This window comes from Theropithecus gelada, chromosome 19 (assembly GCF_003255815.1).
Source record: "Theropithecus gelada isolate Dixy chromosome 19, Tgel_1.0, whole genome shotgun sequence".
Lineage (NCBI taxonomy): Eukaryota > Metazoa > Chordata > Mammalia > Primates > Cercopithecidae > Theropithecus > Theropithecus gelada.
Genome location: NC_037687.1, coordinates 34207258 through 34223284, shown reverse-complemented (window position 1 = coordinate 34223284; position 16027 = coordinate 34207258).

The window sequence follows — 16027 nt, the reverse complement described above, 5'->3', positions numbered from 1 at the left end:
TTAAATTTAAATGTTTTTTTCAGAGGCGTATGAACCAGAGCAACTCCATCTTAAATAGGAGCTGGGTAAAATGAAGCTAAAGCCTACTAGGCTGCATTCCCAGACAGTTAAGGCATTCTGAGTCACAGGATGAGCTAGGAGGTCAGCACAAAATACAGGTCATAAAGACCTTGCTGATAAAGTAGGTTGCAGTAAAGGAGCCAGCCAAAACCACCAAAACCAACACGGTGACGAGAGTGACCGCTGGTCGTCCTCACTGCCACACTCCCACCAGCGCCGTGACAGTTTACAAATGCCATGGCAATGTCCGGAAGTTACCCTGTGTGGTCCGAAAAGGGGAGGCATGAATAATCCACCCATTGTTTAGCGTGTCATCAAGAAATAACCATAAACATGGGCCACCAGCAGCCCTCGGGGCCGCTCTGTCTATGGAGTAGCTATTCTTTATTCCTTCACTTTCTTAATAAACTTGCTTTCACTTTACTCTATGGTCTCGCCCTGAATTATTTCTTGCGCGAGATCCAAGAACCCTCTCTTGGGGTGTGGATTGGGACCCCTTTCCTGTAACATATTCCTGGCCACCGCAGAAGAGACTATACTGCAGAAACCGCCGACCCAAAGGCTAACTTTGGGTGTGTGGTGGGATCCAGTAACACCTTTCTTGCAAACCACAAAAGGAACAATACTGAGGAGATCCCCCTGACCCAAAGGAAATAGACTGCAGCACTGATTGGACCACTTTGGATAAGTGGTGGGGTATCCAAGTTAAGAATGGGATTGGGATAGACGCTCAAGTTAGGGGAGTTAGAGTCTCTCCTAAGACAGAGTGGGTTAGAGGCCCCTCTTAATAAAAGGCAAGGACACTTGACCGACCTTGGGTTAGAGGCCCAAGTCAGGAGGATTAGAGTCGCTTCTAAGATTTAGGGGATTAGAGACCCCTCTCAGTAAAGTCTCTGCTGGCTAAGAACAGGTTTGGCACCGTGGGATGTTAACTGCTATTCTCTTTGGATTAATCTGCCTTGCATTCTTTGTTGATGACTGTGGGCAACAGGGTTAGGCATGTACAGGATCATGGGACACGGGGAGCTTTTTCCTCCCACAAAAGGGGAAACTTGAGAGCTGAGGGGACTGCCGGAAAAAAATACCTTCACGACAGCAGCCGCAGCCGCCTGAACTTTTCAGTGTCACTACAATGGGTGGGTCTTTCTCTGGCCTCCCTGATCACTTCCCCTTCCTTGGGAAAGTATTGCCTGTGGAAAGTATTTCCTGGGAAAATATTACCTGGGAAAGTATTTCCCTTTCTTATCTTTTCTGTTACTCAGGGCGACCATCTTCCCCAGAGACCACATGTTGAAACTCCAAGTCAGAGGCTGGATTAAAGATGACGGGGCCCATCTGGGGGCAAATTTAAGCCTTGCCATTTTAATATTGGGTGCTAAGCAGAGTGGCTAATGTGTATGTTTTATCGCATGTATTTTGTTCTGGTCAGAATGAAAAAAAGTAATTTTCCTTTATAATGCGACTTGGCCCCCAGGGCAATGGTGCCACAAGCCAGATCACTGGGACCACTCAGAGAAAGGGAACACAGAAGCCTCGCATGCCAGCAAAAGGGTAAGAATTTGTTACCAGTCAGATTTCTGATTTCTCTCTCTATGCCAATGGTTGAATGAATGGTAAAATAATAATAATAATAATAATAACAACAAATCAATAAATCAGTGTTTATCTCCTCTGTAAAGTTTTGATTAATGTGAAAAAGAATTGTAAGGCTAGTCTTAAGCTGGTGTATTTTGTGCTTTGAATTCATTTTTCTGTAGGATAAAACATGGGCTTAGAACACCTGTAAGCCTGCTTTTCAAGACGACCCAGCAAGCTGGTCAGGTCCCTGAAACAAACAAACTGGATGAAGTCTCCCCCTTGTTTTATGTCCTTGGGAGCTTGGCCTTTTAACCATGTAGTGGTACCTTCTCTTGGTCTCTGCCTTCTAGGGAACAGGAATTTTAGGGTTCATGTCATAGTCAGCTCTAAAAATCATATTAAGTAGTTAAAAGCCCTTGCAAGCTCAAAATTAACTACTCTAGGCTTCTGTGAAAGGAAGTGGGCATCGTCCCATGCTGTAGCTCAGTAACTAAGGTTTTTGCACTTTCACAGTGGCAGTCTGGGTTTGATACCCCACCTAGGAAGTAAGTCGTTTCTGGTTTAATATCTGCGGGACCTTGTCTATTCTCTTCTCCTCCACAGACTGTTTTAAATTGTCCTTTTTCTATGCACCTAGGACATAACCTTTGGTAAAGTTCAGAAGCTAGAAATATTGGCTTCTTGGCATGGCTAAAGTTGGATAATAAGAGATTTGAAAGGATTTCTTTTTTAAAGAGCACTATGGTTAAAAGTTAGCTTAATTAAAAGTGGATAGGCTGGGTGTGGTGGCTTATGCCTGTAATCCCAGCACTTTGGGAGGCCGAGGCGGGTGGATGACTTCATTACTGGAAGCCAGTAATCCAGTTAAAAAACTGGCAAATGAAAAATCTTACAAGTGCTGAATCTTTTGTGTGTCTGTGTATTTATATGTGTTGTATGTTTAGATATAAAAGAGTTCTAATTAATTGCCTTAGAAAAATAAGTACTTAAATCAAATATTTTGTCAGCAAAATAGAAACTGTAATGCATGTTTGTTCTTGTGACTTTAGTAATCTTTTGGAAAGAAAGACAGTTTTAGAGATTATTGGTAAAATAAAATATCTTGAAAATGTAGACGCTTGGTCTAAATTAAGGTCAGATATCAGATTGCTAAATGCTTTAAGGTCAAACTGTTTCTTCAACTTTTGAAAATTGTTCAATTTACCTACCCTTAAAGCCAGTAGATTCTAGGTAAGGCCTGGGGACCTCTGGAGTTCGCCACACCCCCTTTTAACCATAGTGCTGTTAACCATAGTGCTCTTTAGTTATGCTGGAGAGTCAGTTCCTATTTGCACTTCTGTCTGGTGTGTCCTAGGCAGGCTCCACACCTAGTACATAATTAAAATCCCTTACTTACCAAGGTTTTCACCAAAAATAAAAGTTGCTTAGAGTTAACATTATAACATGTAACTGACACTACTAAAGAAACAATTTTACATGGAAGGGGTGTAAGAAAAGTAAATGTGTTTTTGGTTAAAAAAAAAAAAAAGAAAAAGAAAATGATTATAAGAAGGCATGGGAATGTGGGCATTTTTTCTGCCTAAAGTGTTGAACGATTGTTTTAAGTAAGAAAAAAAATCTAAATATTTAAACAAGTTCTGGAAGGTTTATAAAAATTAATTGTAAGAGATTCTGTGTGTGAACATATTGGCTAAAGTTAAAGGGGTATTACTCAGTTTTTCCATAAATTAAATATTCATCTCAAAAAAAAAAAAAGAATCTTACCTTATGGTTAAACATTAAAATTGGGTAAATAGGTCTATAAGGGTTTTTTTTGTTGTTGTTGTTTTGTTTTTTTTTTTGAGACAGAGTCTCGCTCTGTCACCCAGGCTGGAGTGCACTGGCACTATCTTGGCTCACTGCAATCTCCACCTCCCGGGCTCAAGCGATTCTCCTGCCTCAGCCTCCTGGAGTAGCTGGGACTACAGGTACCTGGCTAATTTTTCTATTTTTTTTTTTTTTTGAGACGGAGTATCGCTCTGTTGCCCAGGCTGGAGTGCAGTGGCCCGATCTCTGCTCACTGCAAGCTCCACCGCCTCCCGGATTCATACCATTCTCCTGCCTCAGCCTCCCGAGAAGCTGGGACCACAGGTGCCCGCCACCACGCCCTTGTAATTTTTTTGTATTTTTAGTAGAGATGGGGTTTCACCGTGTTAGCCAGGATGGTCTCCATCTCCTGACCTCGTGATCCGCCTGCCTCGGCCTCCCAAAGTGCTGGGATTACAGGCGTGAGCCACTGCGCCCGGCCTAATTTTTGTATTTTTAGTAGAGACGGGGTTTCACCATGTTGGTCAGGCTGGTTCGAACTCCTGACCTCATGATCTGTGCACCTGGGCCTCCCAAAGTGCTGGGATTACAGATGTGAGCCACCGCATCCGGCCATCTATAAGGTTTTATTAAAAATTGGGTTTCACATTAATAGTACATTAATGTAAAGGTGAAATTTGGCTTATTTGGTATAAAGATCATACAGGAACCATTATCAAATGTGAAATGGTGTTTTGCTTTCTTTTGATTATATTTGCATAAATGTGTTATTGGTATATGTTCCAAAATTATGGGAAACTCCTATAATTCTAATATGACTTAGTGTATGTTGTTAATAATTATAATTGTTATGTAAAATTTTGTGTGCCACAGAACCAAATTTCCTTATCAATTGTGGCCTTAATAGTGGCTGTCTTGAAATTTTTTATCATCCACAGACAATTGTCTTGTTTTAATCATCTTTAGAAGGTGGTTTATTGGCCGGGCGCGGTGGCTCAAGCCTGTAATCCCAGCACTTTGGGAGGCCGAGACGGGCGGATCACAAGGTCAGGAGATCAAGACCATCCTGGCTAACACGGTGGAACCCCGTCTCTACTAAAAATACAAGAAAATTAGCCGGGCGAGGTGGCGGGCGCCTGTAGTCCCAGCTACTCGGGAGGCTGAGGCAGGAGAATGGCGTGAACCCGGGGGGGCGGAGCTTGCAGTGAGCCGAGATCGCGCCACTGCACTCCAGCCTGGGCGACAGAGCAAGACTCCGTCTCAAAAAAAAAAAAAAAAAAAAAAAAAAAAGAAGGTGGTTTATAATCAACTATAGAACTCCAGGCTGGGCGGGTGCAGTGACTCAAACCTGTAATCCCAGCACTTCGGGAGGCCGAGGAGGGTGGATCACGAGCTCAGGAGTTGGAGACCAGCCTGGCCAATATAGTGAAACCCTGTCTCTACAAAAAAAATACAAAAAAAGTAGCCAGGCATGGGGGCAGGCACCTGTAATCCCAGCTACTCGGGAGGCTGAGGCAGGAGAATCTCTTGAACCTGGGAGGCAGAGGTTGCAGTGAGCTGGGATTGCGCCGCTGGACTCCAGCTCGGGTGACAGTGTGAGATTCCATATCCAAAAAGAAAAAAAAAGGGCCGGACATGGTGGCTCATGCCTCTAATCCCAGTACTTTGGGAGGCGAAGGCGGGCAGATCGTGAGGTCAGGAGTTTGAGACCAGCCTGGCCAATACGGTGAAACCCTGTGTTTCCTAAAAATATAAAAATTAGCTGGGTGTGGTGGCGCAGGCCTGTAGTCCCAGCTCCTTGGGAGGCTGAGGAAGGAGAATTGCTTGAACCCAGGAGGTGAAGGTTGCAGTGAGCTGGGATCACACCACTGGACTCCAGCTCGGGTGACAGTGTGAGACTCTGTTTCCAAAAAAAAAAAAAAAAAAAAAAGCGGGGGGGCCTGGGCATGGTGGCTCACTCCTGTAATCCCAGTACTTTGGGAGGCCGAGGCAGGCAGATCATGAGGTCAGGAGTTTGAGACCAGCCTGAATATGGTGAAACCCCATCTCTACTAAAAATGTAAAAAGTTAGCCAGGTGTGGTGGCACAGGCCTGTAGTCCCAGCTACTCGGGAGGCTGAGATAGGAGAATCACTTGAACCTGGGAAGTGGAGGTTGCAGTCAGCTGAGATTGTGCCACTGCACTCAAGCCTGGGCAACAGAGTGAGACTCTGTCTCGAAAAAAAAGAAAGAACTCTAGCAGGTGTTCTTAAATGCAGGTTTTCTGGCCGGGCGCGGTGGCTCACACCTGTAATCCCAGCACTTTCGGAGGCCGAGGTGGGCAGATCACGAGGTCAGGAGATTGAGACCAGCCTGGCCAACATGGTGAAACCCTGTCTCTACTAAAAATACAAAAAATTAGCCGGGCGTGGTGGCAGGCGCCTGTAGTCCCAGCTGCTTGTAGTTCCAGGCTGAGGCAGGAGAATGGCGTGAACCTGGGAGGCGGAGCTTGCAGTGAGCTGAGATCAGGCCACTGCACTCCAGCCTGGGCGACAGAGCGAGACTCCAAAAAAAAAAAAGCAGGTTTTCTGATAATTTTGGACATAGTGACATTAGAATAGAGGAAAAAACTTTTAGAACTCTCACAGAGAACTGAAATGTTCATAAGTATCAAACAGAAGTTAACTACATGGACTAAACTGAAGAAGTCTAATTGTTTTGTTTTTGTTTTTTTTTTTTTTGAGACGGAGTCTCGCTCTGTCGCCCAGGCTGGAGTGCAGTGGCCGGATCTCAGCTCACTGCAAGCTCCGCCTCCCGGGTTCACGCCATTCTCCTGCCTCAGCCTCCCGAGTAGCTGGGACTACAGGCGTCCGCCACATCGCCCGGCTAGTTTTTTGTATTTTTTAGTAGAGACGGGGTTTCACCATGTTAGCCAGGATGGTCTCGATCTCCTGACCTCGTGATCCACCCGTCTCGGCCTCCCAAAGTGCTGGGATTACAGGCTTGAGCCACCGCGCCTGGCCTGAAGAAGTCTAATGTTTTTAACTTTGTTTAAAACATTGCTGGTCCTTTGTTTTGCTTTTCAGAGTCAAGGAAACTTTTCATTTGAGCTATTTGCAGCATTTACTAGTTGAATATACTCCTGTGAACAAAATTTGGAAAGTATTTGTTTCTCTCTACCTGATTTCTCCAGAATTTGGAAACTAGTTGTGAGTATTCTTAACTTATGGCAATATAGTTATTTGCATAAATGCAATAAGAATCTGTTTTCCTTTATAACAGGACATAATTGGAGAAATTGGTTATTTTACCAAGGCTTTGACTAGAATGATGTGCTTTCCTTTAAGGAATCAAAGTTGACTTGTAGAGCCAATAAAAGCCCTTTGGGGAACTGGCCTCACACCTTGCCTACACAGTCCCTGTACAGAGTTTCTGACCTGTGGTTAAGTAAAGAATGTCACTTTCTCACAGTCCAGGAGCTCCACATTATCTTAGGACCTCAAAAGGAGAGGAATTTACCCAACTTATAGGTATTTGAAGGTACATACCCATGGCAGGGCTCAGCTTTAAAAAAGTCTTATCGGAGATTCTCTGTGAAACAAAGTTCCATCAAAGCCAATTAAAAAGCCTATGTGGGCCAGTCACGGTGGCTCATGCCTGTAATCCCAGCACTTTGGGAGGCCGAGGCGACCGGATCACAAGGTCAGGAGATCAAGACCATCCTGGCTAACGTGGTGGAACCCTGCCTCTACTAAAAATACAAAAAATTAGACAGGCGTGGTGGTGGGCTCCTGTAGTCCCAGCTCCTCAGGAGGCTGAGGCAGGAGAATGGCGTGAACCTGAGAGGCAGAGCTTGCAGTGAGCCGAGATTGTGCCACTGCACTCCAGCCTGGGTGACAGAGCGAGACTCCATCTCAAAAATAAAAAATGAAAAAAGCCTATGTGAAAAATAATTATTCTTGCTGCACTTTATATAAATAATCAGACCAAGTATAATAAAGCAAAACAGGCTTTCCCTAATTTGTCTTTAGTAAAAATGGGAAACTGGAGAGAGAAATATTGTATTTCAAGAACTATGGTATACTTGTTATTAAATTCTAGTCTCATTAGTTCTTTTTAAGTTTGTTTCTGTAATTTAAGCTAACCCTGCTTATTCCTGTGAACCAACATCTCTGATTGCTGCTCAGAAGAAACAAGAGGGATGGGTAATGTAAAAATCTGGATCAATATTCTAATTCTGGGCACATTATAATCAGCTAACAACCCCATGTCAGCTTAGTTCCAACAGTTGCTCAGTTCATGAAAAGCCTTCTAATTTAGTTTACTTAGAATAACTTTACTTATTTTGCTTTACTCTTGTGGAATATATTGCTGTTATACTCTTTGTGTAGGAATACAGGACAAGCTTACTGAATGTTTTCTTTTTATTCTTTTTTGTTTGATGGAGTCTCACTCTGTTGCTCAGGCTGGAGTGCAGTGGCGCGATCTCGGCTCACTCTGCCTCTCGGGTTCAAGCGATTCTCCTGCCTCAGCCTCCTGACTAGCTGGGACTATAGGCACGAGCCACCACGCCCCACTAATTTTTTGTATTTTTAGTAGAAACGGGGTTTCATCATGTTAGCTAGGATGGTCTTGATCTCCTGACCTTGTGATCCACCCGCCTCGGCCTCCCAAAGTGCTGGGATTACAGGCGTGAGCCACCGCGCCCGGCTGGAAACTTCTGTTTTTAAAACTATCAGATCGGCCGGGCGCGGTGGCTCAAGCCTGTAATCCCAGCACTTTGGGAGGCCGAGATGGGCAGATCACGAGGTTAGGAGATCGAGACCGTGCTGGCTAACACGGTGAAACCCCGTCTCTACTAAAAAATACAAAAAACTAGCCGGGCGAGGTGGCGGGCGCCTGTGGTCCCAGCTACTCGGGAGGCTGAGGCGGGAGAATGGCGTGAACCCAGGAGGCGGAGCTTGCAGTGAGCTGAGATCCGGCCACTGCACTCCAGCCTGGGCGACAGAGCAAGACTCCGTCTCAAAAAAAAAACAAAAAAAAAAACAAAAAAAAAACTATCAGATCTGGTGAGACTCCTTCACTATCATAGCAGCGCAGGAAAGACCCGGCCCTATAGTTCAGTCACCCCCCACCGATCCCTCCCATGACACACGAGAATTGTGAGAGTTACAATTCAAGATGAGATTTGGATGGGCACACAGCCAAACCATATCATATGGGGTCTCACTATGTTACCTAGGCTGTCTGTGAACTCCTAGGTTCAAGTGATCCTTCGGCCTCAGCCTCCCAAGTAGCTGGGACTACAGGTGCACACCACCATGCCCAGCCTGGAAATCAAATTTCAACATGAGTTTTGGTGGAGATGAACTATTTCCAAATCTTAGCATCTCCCTTACTTTATGTGTATAAGATGGGATTCACAAAACACACATAGAAGCACTTATATGTATTTGAGTTTTAATATATGTACTGCTAAGGTGAGCACTTACTTGGGTTTTCAAAAATTAAAACCAGTAATTAATAAGGCTTGCCCATAAATAAGAAGAAACCAATCTTAAAAAAGAATTGCAAATAGTATACATAGATACCACCATCGCCTTTCAGACAGTAGAGCTTTGTGGTCTTCCCCTTGAGTTGGCTGGACTTAGTGACTAATTGTGGAAAGTGAAAACAGTAACTTGACAGGAGAAACCTGGCAGACAACCACCTAACCAAGTGATCAAGGTTAGCATCACTTAAGTCAATTTTTTTTTTTTTTTTTTTTTTGAGATGGAGTCTCGCTGTGTCGTCCAGGCTGGAGTGCAGTGGCATGATCTCAGCTCACTGCAACCTCTGCCTCCCAGGTTCAAGCCATTCTCCTGCCCCAGCCTCCTGAGTAGCTGGGACTACAGGTGCCCACCACCACGCCCAGCTAATTTTTGTATTTTTAGTAGAGACGGGGTTTCACCGTGTTAGCCAGGATAGTCTCCATCTCCTGACTTCGTGACCCGCCTGCCCCGGCCTCCCAAAGTGCTGGGATTACAGGCATGAGCCACTGCACCTGGCCCATTTTAGTCATCTTGACATCAAGTAACACCTACTATGATGATACAAGGAGGACACTTTGCCAATCTGATGTTCTTCCCCTTAACCCACAATTCTAGACTAATAATGAAAAAATAGACAAATGCAAATTAAGGGACATTGCATGATGAGTACTCCAGAAGTATGTAGATCATGAAAAACAAGAAAAGACAGAGCAACTGTCCCAGATGGAAGAAAACTAAAGCAATGAGATGATTAAGTGAAATGTGGTGTCCTGGACTGGATCCTGCAACTGCAGGACATTAGTGGAAAAACACTGGTGAAATCCAAATGCAGTGCGTAGTTCAGTTAGTAGTAGTAGTATACCGATGTTAATTTCTTAGCTTTGACAAATACGTCATAGACTTGTGACGTATTAACATGAGGTGGAGCTGCATGAAGTTATATAGGAACTCCATAATATCTTTGCTTCTTTACAGCTAAAATTGTCAGAAAATAAAAAGTTTATAACAGGAAAAGCAAGGAGAGACTTCTGGCATGGCAGCATGAGGAGCTCTGTGGGCCCACTCCCCAAGAAAACTGTTGAAAATTATTAAAAACAAAAATGAAAAAAAAAAAAAAAGTCACATCTCTGGAGAGATAGTCCTAAGGGGATACATCAAATGAAAAAATATTTATTCAAGAGAATCTGTCCTTCTGTAAGAACTGTGAGAGTCAGTGGTATTTGAACCAAGACCATCTCTTTCCTTCAACCTTCCCAATTCAGTGATACGGAAACTATACTCCACAGTGTTACAGACAAGAACACAGGGCTCTCCCTCCCAGCTTCCAGACAGGGGTCTGTCTTCTCAGCAGGGTAGGATGTCAGCACTTCTTATCTTGCCACCAGAAACTTGCTGAGGCTAGATCCATAGTGAGTGCAGCCCCAGAGGCAGGAGCTCCCTTCCTCCACCCGTCCAGTGTTGGTGAGATGAAGGCTCTTCCTTGGGCACCTTGATGCTGAGTACTGGGGATTCATCACACTTGCCCCACTGAAAGTCTGTAGTTGTGTACCATGACAGGGCAGCTGAAAAGACATGAGGCCAATGGCCACCCACTACCACTGAGCACTCAGCCCTCAAAGCAGGGATGTAGAACTGGACCATTTTTCTCACTCCCAGCTTTAGAGCCCAGATCCAGAGATACTGCCTGAGGGGACAAGCAGAGAACCTGGAAAGAAACATGTGGGGGTAGGCCAACCTGAGGTACAACAAATATCAAACAGTTTGGGAACCCAAAAAGCCTGATTTTTTGTTTGTTTGTTTGTTTTTGAGATGGAGTTTTGCTCTGTCACAGAGGCTGGAGTGCAATGGCACGATGTCGGCTCACTGTAACCTCCGCCTCCTAGGTTCAAGCTATTCTCCTGCCTCATCCCAAGTAGCTGGGATTACATTTTTGTAGTTTTTATTAGAGACAGGGTTTCACCATGTTGACCAGGCTGGTCTCAAACTCCTGACCTCAAGTGATCCACCTGCGTTGGCCTCCCAAAGTGCTGGGACTACAGGCGTGATCCACCGTGCTTGGTCAAGCCTGATAAAAAGCTTTGGAGCAATTTATGCCTCTGGGTGTTGAAAGTGGTGTAATTCTGAACTCGCTTCTCAAACCACATCAGTGGTCTATGGTGGAAGAATCAAGAATCCCCAGGCTCTCTGGTTACGAAGGTAATAAATGGGTTCCAACCCTAAGATTCATCTGGAATCTGCTGCTTCCTCTTCATCTCAAGTCTCACTTCATAAGGAATCCTTTATAACCAGTGTTTGCTCCAGTCATCTTCTACTCTCATTCCCTGTAGAATCTGTCTTGTTCTCATGGAGTAAGGAGCAGAAATATATTTCGGGGCCAAAACCATGACTTTCAGTCTTGAACTGGAAGTTTCCCCTGAAGCCATAGGCTGGTTGCTGAGAGAAGAGAAAGGGAAATGGCCTTAACAGCCAGGGGTGACCCAACAGTCCTACAGTAACCATCCTATAGTAACAGTCCTACGGTAACAGTACTACAGTAACCGTTCTATAGTAACAATCCTATGGTAACAGTCCTACAGTAACCGTCCTACAGTAACAGTCCTACAGTAACATCCTACGGTAACAGTCTCCTACAGTAACTGTCCTAGAGTGGTGCCAGGAGACCATGGGGATTTCGAAGCCCCATTATGAAATCCACTCAACATTCACTCTACAAATACTTCTTAGAGAAGCTGAGGGAAGGCACTTTGCAAGATGATGTAAAAGATACCGTGTTGAGCCAGTCCCACCTGGATTGTAGACATGTGGTCCAGGTAATGAGCCTCAGCTTGTATCAACCTTTCCCTTCTCATAGAAGCCTTTAGGGAGCTCACTTTTTTTTTTTTTTTTTTTTTAAATGGGGTCTTGCTCTGTAACCCAGGCCGCAGTACAATAGCAGGGTCATAGCTCACTGCAGCCTCCACTACCTCCCAGGCTCATGTGATCCTCCCACCTCAGCCTCCTGAGTAACTGGGATCACAGGCCCACACCAACATACCCAACTAATTATTATTTTTTTTTTTTTGTAGAGATGGGGTCTCACTGTGTTGCCCAGCTGAGTCTCCTGGGCTCAAGTGCAAATCTCTTAACCTAAAGTAGCGCCCCTGCCCCAGCCAGGTGTGGTGGCCTGTAATCCCAACACTTGGAGAAGCCAAGGTGGGAGGATCACATGAGCCCAGGAGTTCACGACCAGCCTGGGCAACATAGTGAGACACCGTCTCTGTGAAAAAATTTAAAAATTAGCCAGGTGTGGTGGTGGGTGCCTATAGTCCTGGCTACTTGGGAGGCTGAGGCAGGAGGATCACTTGAGCCACGGCAGTGTAGGCTGCAGTGAGCCATGATTGCCACTGCATTCCAGCCCCGGCAACAGAGTGAGAGAACCTCTTTCTTTAAAAAAATAATAATAATAATAAAAATGTTCAGTCCCTCACCCCAATATTACTTTTCTATTTTTCTTTAGGACATTCATAACCATTTGAAAAAATATTTTTATATCTTTACTAACTTTAAGTGAATTAACTCAACAAGTATTTGACTATCTTGTGATAAGTTCTGCTCTAAACAGTGGAGATACAGAGCTGGACCTGCTGGTGTGTGCCTGTAGTCCTAGCTACTCAGGATGCTGAAACAGGAGGATCGCTTGAAACCAGGAGTTTGAGACCAGCCTGGGCTATCTAGCGAAAGCCTGTCTCTAAACAAAAAAGCAAAAAGTCACAATGGAGACACATACATACCACACACACAAAAATAATAATAATCCAAAACTCCTAAACAACATAGAAGGTTAGGAGTGTTGTGGAGATAAGACAAACTAGAGCAGATTAGGAATCAGTGAGAGTGGGATAAAACCAGTTGTGCAGTACAGAGTAGTTGGGACAGGTCTAATAAGACAGTTAGTTAGGCCGGGCATAGTGGCTCGTGTCTGTAATCCCAGCACTTTGGGAGGCTGAGGCGGGCAGATCATGAGGTCAGGAGATCGAGCCCATCCTGGCTAACACTGTGAAACCCTGTCTCTACTGAAAATACAAAAAATTAGCTGGCTGTAGTGGCACGCGCCTGTAGTCCCAGCTACTCGGGAGGCTGAGGCAGGAGAATCACTTGAACCTGGGAGGCAGAGGTTGCAGTAAGCTGAGATTGTGCCACTGCTCTCCAGCCTGGGTAGCAGAGCAAGACTCCGTCTCAAAAGAAAAAAAAAAAAAGTTATGTTTTAGCATGGACTTAGAGGAATTAAGGACTCGTCAAGTGGAGATCTGAGGAAACAGTGTTATCACTCAGAGAAAACACATAGGACAATGGAACTGACAGAGCATCCTGGGTGTTTGAGGAACACCAAGAAGCCTAGTGCGGCTGGAACTGACTATGCATGGAAGTTGGAGAGATAGATGGAAACAAATTGTGTAGTCTTTTATGCCAGTGTAGAGAGGTTGTCATATGTTCCTATGTATTCAGAAATGTACCTGGGGTTTTTTGCAGTATGGTCTGGTAAGAAACTCAGACATGCAAATGATTGCCGGGAAGGAAAAATTTTACAGAGTTTTAGAAACAGTAGGCAAAACACATCCTGCAGGGCTATGTGAGAAACACCAGGGTGGTATAGGAAGAAGAAGCAGAGGAGAAAGCAGAGCCCAGATCCTTTACTGTGTTTTCCACAGGAAAAGAAAGGCAGGGCTGGGTAATCAGAAGAGGATTTTATAAAGTTGGTAGACTTTGGGGTCTAGGGGCTGTCCCCGTCTGCCTAGTACCTGGCCCTGGAGTCATTCGGGCAAAAAAAAAAAAAAAAAAAAAAAAAAAAATTGTCTCCTATAGTGTAAGAGCCAGACAGAGATGATTCACATTAGGGGACTCTGGATTTGTTAGTATGCAAATAAAAGGCATGGTTCAGAGTGAGTCATTTGCAATCTCTAAGAATCAGTTACTCCAAATGACAAGGTCCCAAATTCCATAGCATCAAGAATGCAGAAAATAAGAAAATACAGCTAATACACTGTGAAATGGGTAGCCATCATGGGGTTTTGAACAGAGCTGTGATGTTATCTGATTTATGTTTTTTTGTTTGTTGAGACGGAGTCTCGCCCTGTCACCAGGCTGGAGTGTGATGGCGCGATCTCGGCTCACTGCAACCTCCTCCTCCCAGGTTCAAGTGATTCTCCCGCCTCAGCCTCCTGAGTAGCTGGGATTACATGCACGTGCCACCATGCCCGGGTAATTTTTTGTATTTTTAGTAGAGACAGGGTTTCACTGTGTTAATCAGGATGGTCTCGATCTCCTGACCTCATGATCCACCTCAACCTCCCAGAGTGCTGGGATTACAGGTGTGAGCCACCGTGCCTGGACTGATTTATGTTTTAAAAGGATCACTCTGGGTACTCTATGGAAATTGGAATATGGGAGGGGCAAGAGGGAGAAGTCCTGTTAGGGAGCTCTGGCTCTTTTCAGATGTGCAAGGTGGAGGATAACTTAAGCCAACGTAGTGAGAGGGGAGGTGTTTTACCACAAGGTACAGATAACAGTAGATCAAGGAGAACAATGAGTAATTGAATTGATACAAATATATGGAAAAGTATGAATGGCTTTATGGGATGGATTGTTGTTTCTAAATCTATCCATTCCCCCACACGAGCTGCTCCAATGGCTCATCATGTTCACGATGATGCTGCTGATGTATCTTATATAAATGTTATACTAAATGTAGATGCTCAGTAAATATGGTTGTTTTGCTGTAAGAGACTCTGGGCTAGGGCCAGAGCTTGGGTTCTACACAAAAGTATGAATTCATCAGGCTTCAGTTGCTCAGATGCTATACATGCTAAAGAAAGGAATGGCCCTTGGCCAGCTCCAGGAAGACAGTTCTCTTGAGTTTCTGGAATATTTTGCCTGGTAAGAGTAATTTTTAAGCCTGAGTCCATAGGCCTTGATATATGGATTTGATGAGATAATTTATTCTAAGAATATTGTCACTGAAAAGGGGTCCCAATCCAGACCTCAAGAGGGTTCTTGGATCTTGCACAGGAAAGAATTCAGGATGAGTCCATAAAGTGAAAGCAAGTTTATTAAGAAAGTAAAGGGGCCAGGCATGGTGGCTCACGCCTGTAATCCCAGCACTTTGAGAGGCCGAGAAGGGTGGATCATCTGAGGTCAGGAGTTTGAGACCAGCCAGGCCATCATGGCAAAATCCCATTTCTGCCAAAAATACAAAAATTAGCCGGGTGTGGTGGCACATGCCTGTAATCCCAGCTACTCGAGAGGCTGAGGCAGGAGAATCGCTTGAACCCAGGAGGCGGAGGTTGCAGTGAGCCAAGATTGCACCACTGCACTCCAGCCTGGGCAATAGAGCAAGACTCCATCTCAAAAAAACAAAAAAAAGGAATACAGAATGGCTGCTCCATGGGCAGAGCAGTAGTTCGGGCTGCTGGGAATACTCCAAATACTTACCGTTATCTATTGATTATATGCTAAACGAGGGTCGGATTATTCATGAGTTTTCCAGGAAAGGGGTGAGCAATTCTCAGAACTGAGGGTTCCGCCGGGCGCGGTGGCTCAAGCCTGTAATCCCAGCACTTTGGGAGGCCGAGACGGGCGGATCACGAGGTCAGGAGATCGACACCATCCTGGCTAACACGGTGAAACCCCGTCTCTACTAAAAATACAAAAAACTAGCCGGGCGAGGTGGCGGGCGCCTGTAGTCCCAGCTACTCGGGAGGCTGAGGCCGGAGAATGGCGTGAACCCGGGAGGCGGAGCTTGCAGTGAGCTGAGATCTGGCCACAGCACTCCAGCCTGGGCAACAGAGCGAGACTCCGTCTCAAAAAAACAAAAAACAAAAAACAAAAAAAAACTGAGGGTTCCTCCCCTTTTTTAGACCATAGGGTAACTTCCTGACATTGCCATGGCATTTGTAAACTGTCATGGTGCTGCTGAGAGTGACTTTTCGCATGCCAATGCATTATAATTGGGATATAATGGGCAGTGAGGACAACGTTGGTTTTGGCCGTCTTGGTTTTGGTGGGTTTTGGCCAGCTTTACCACAAGCTGTTTTATCA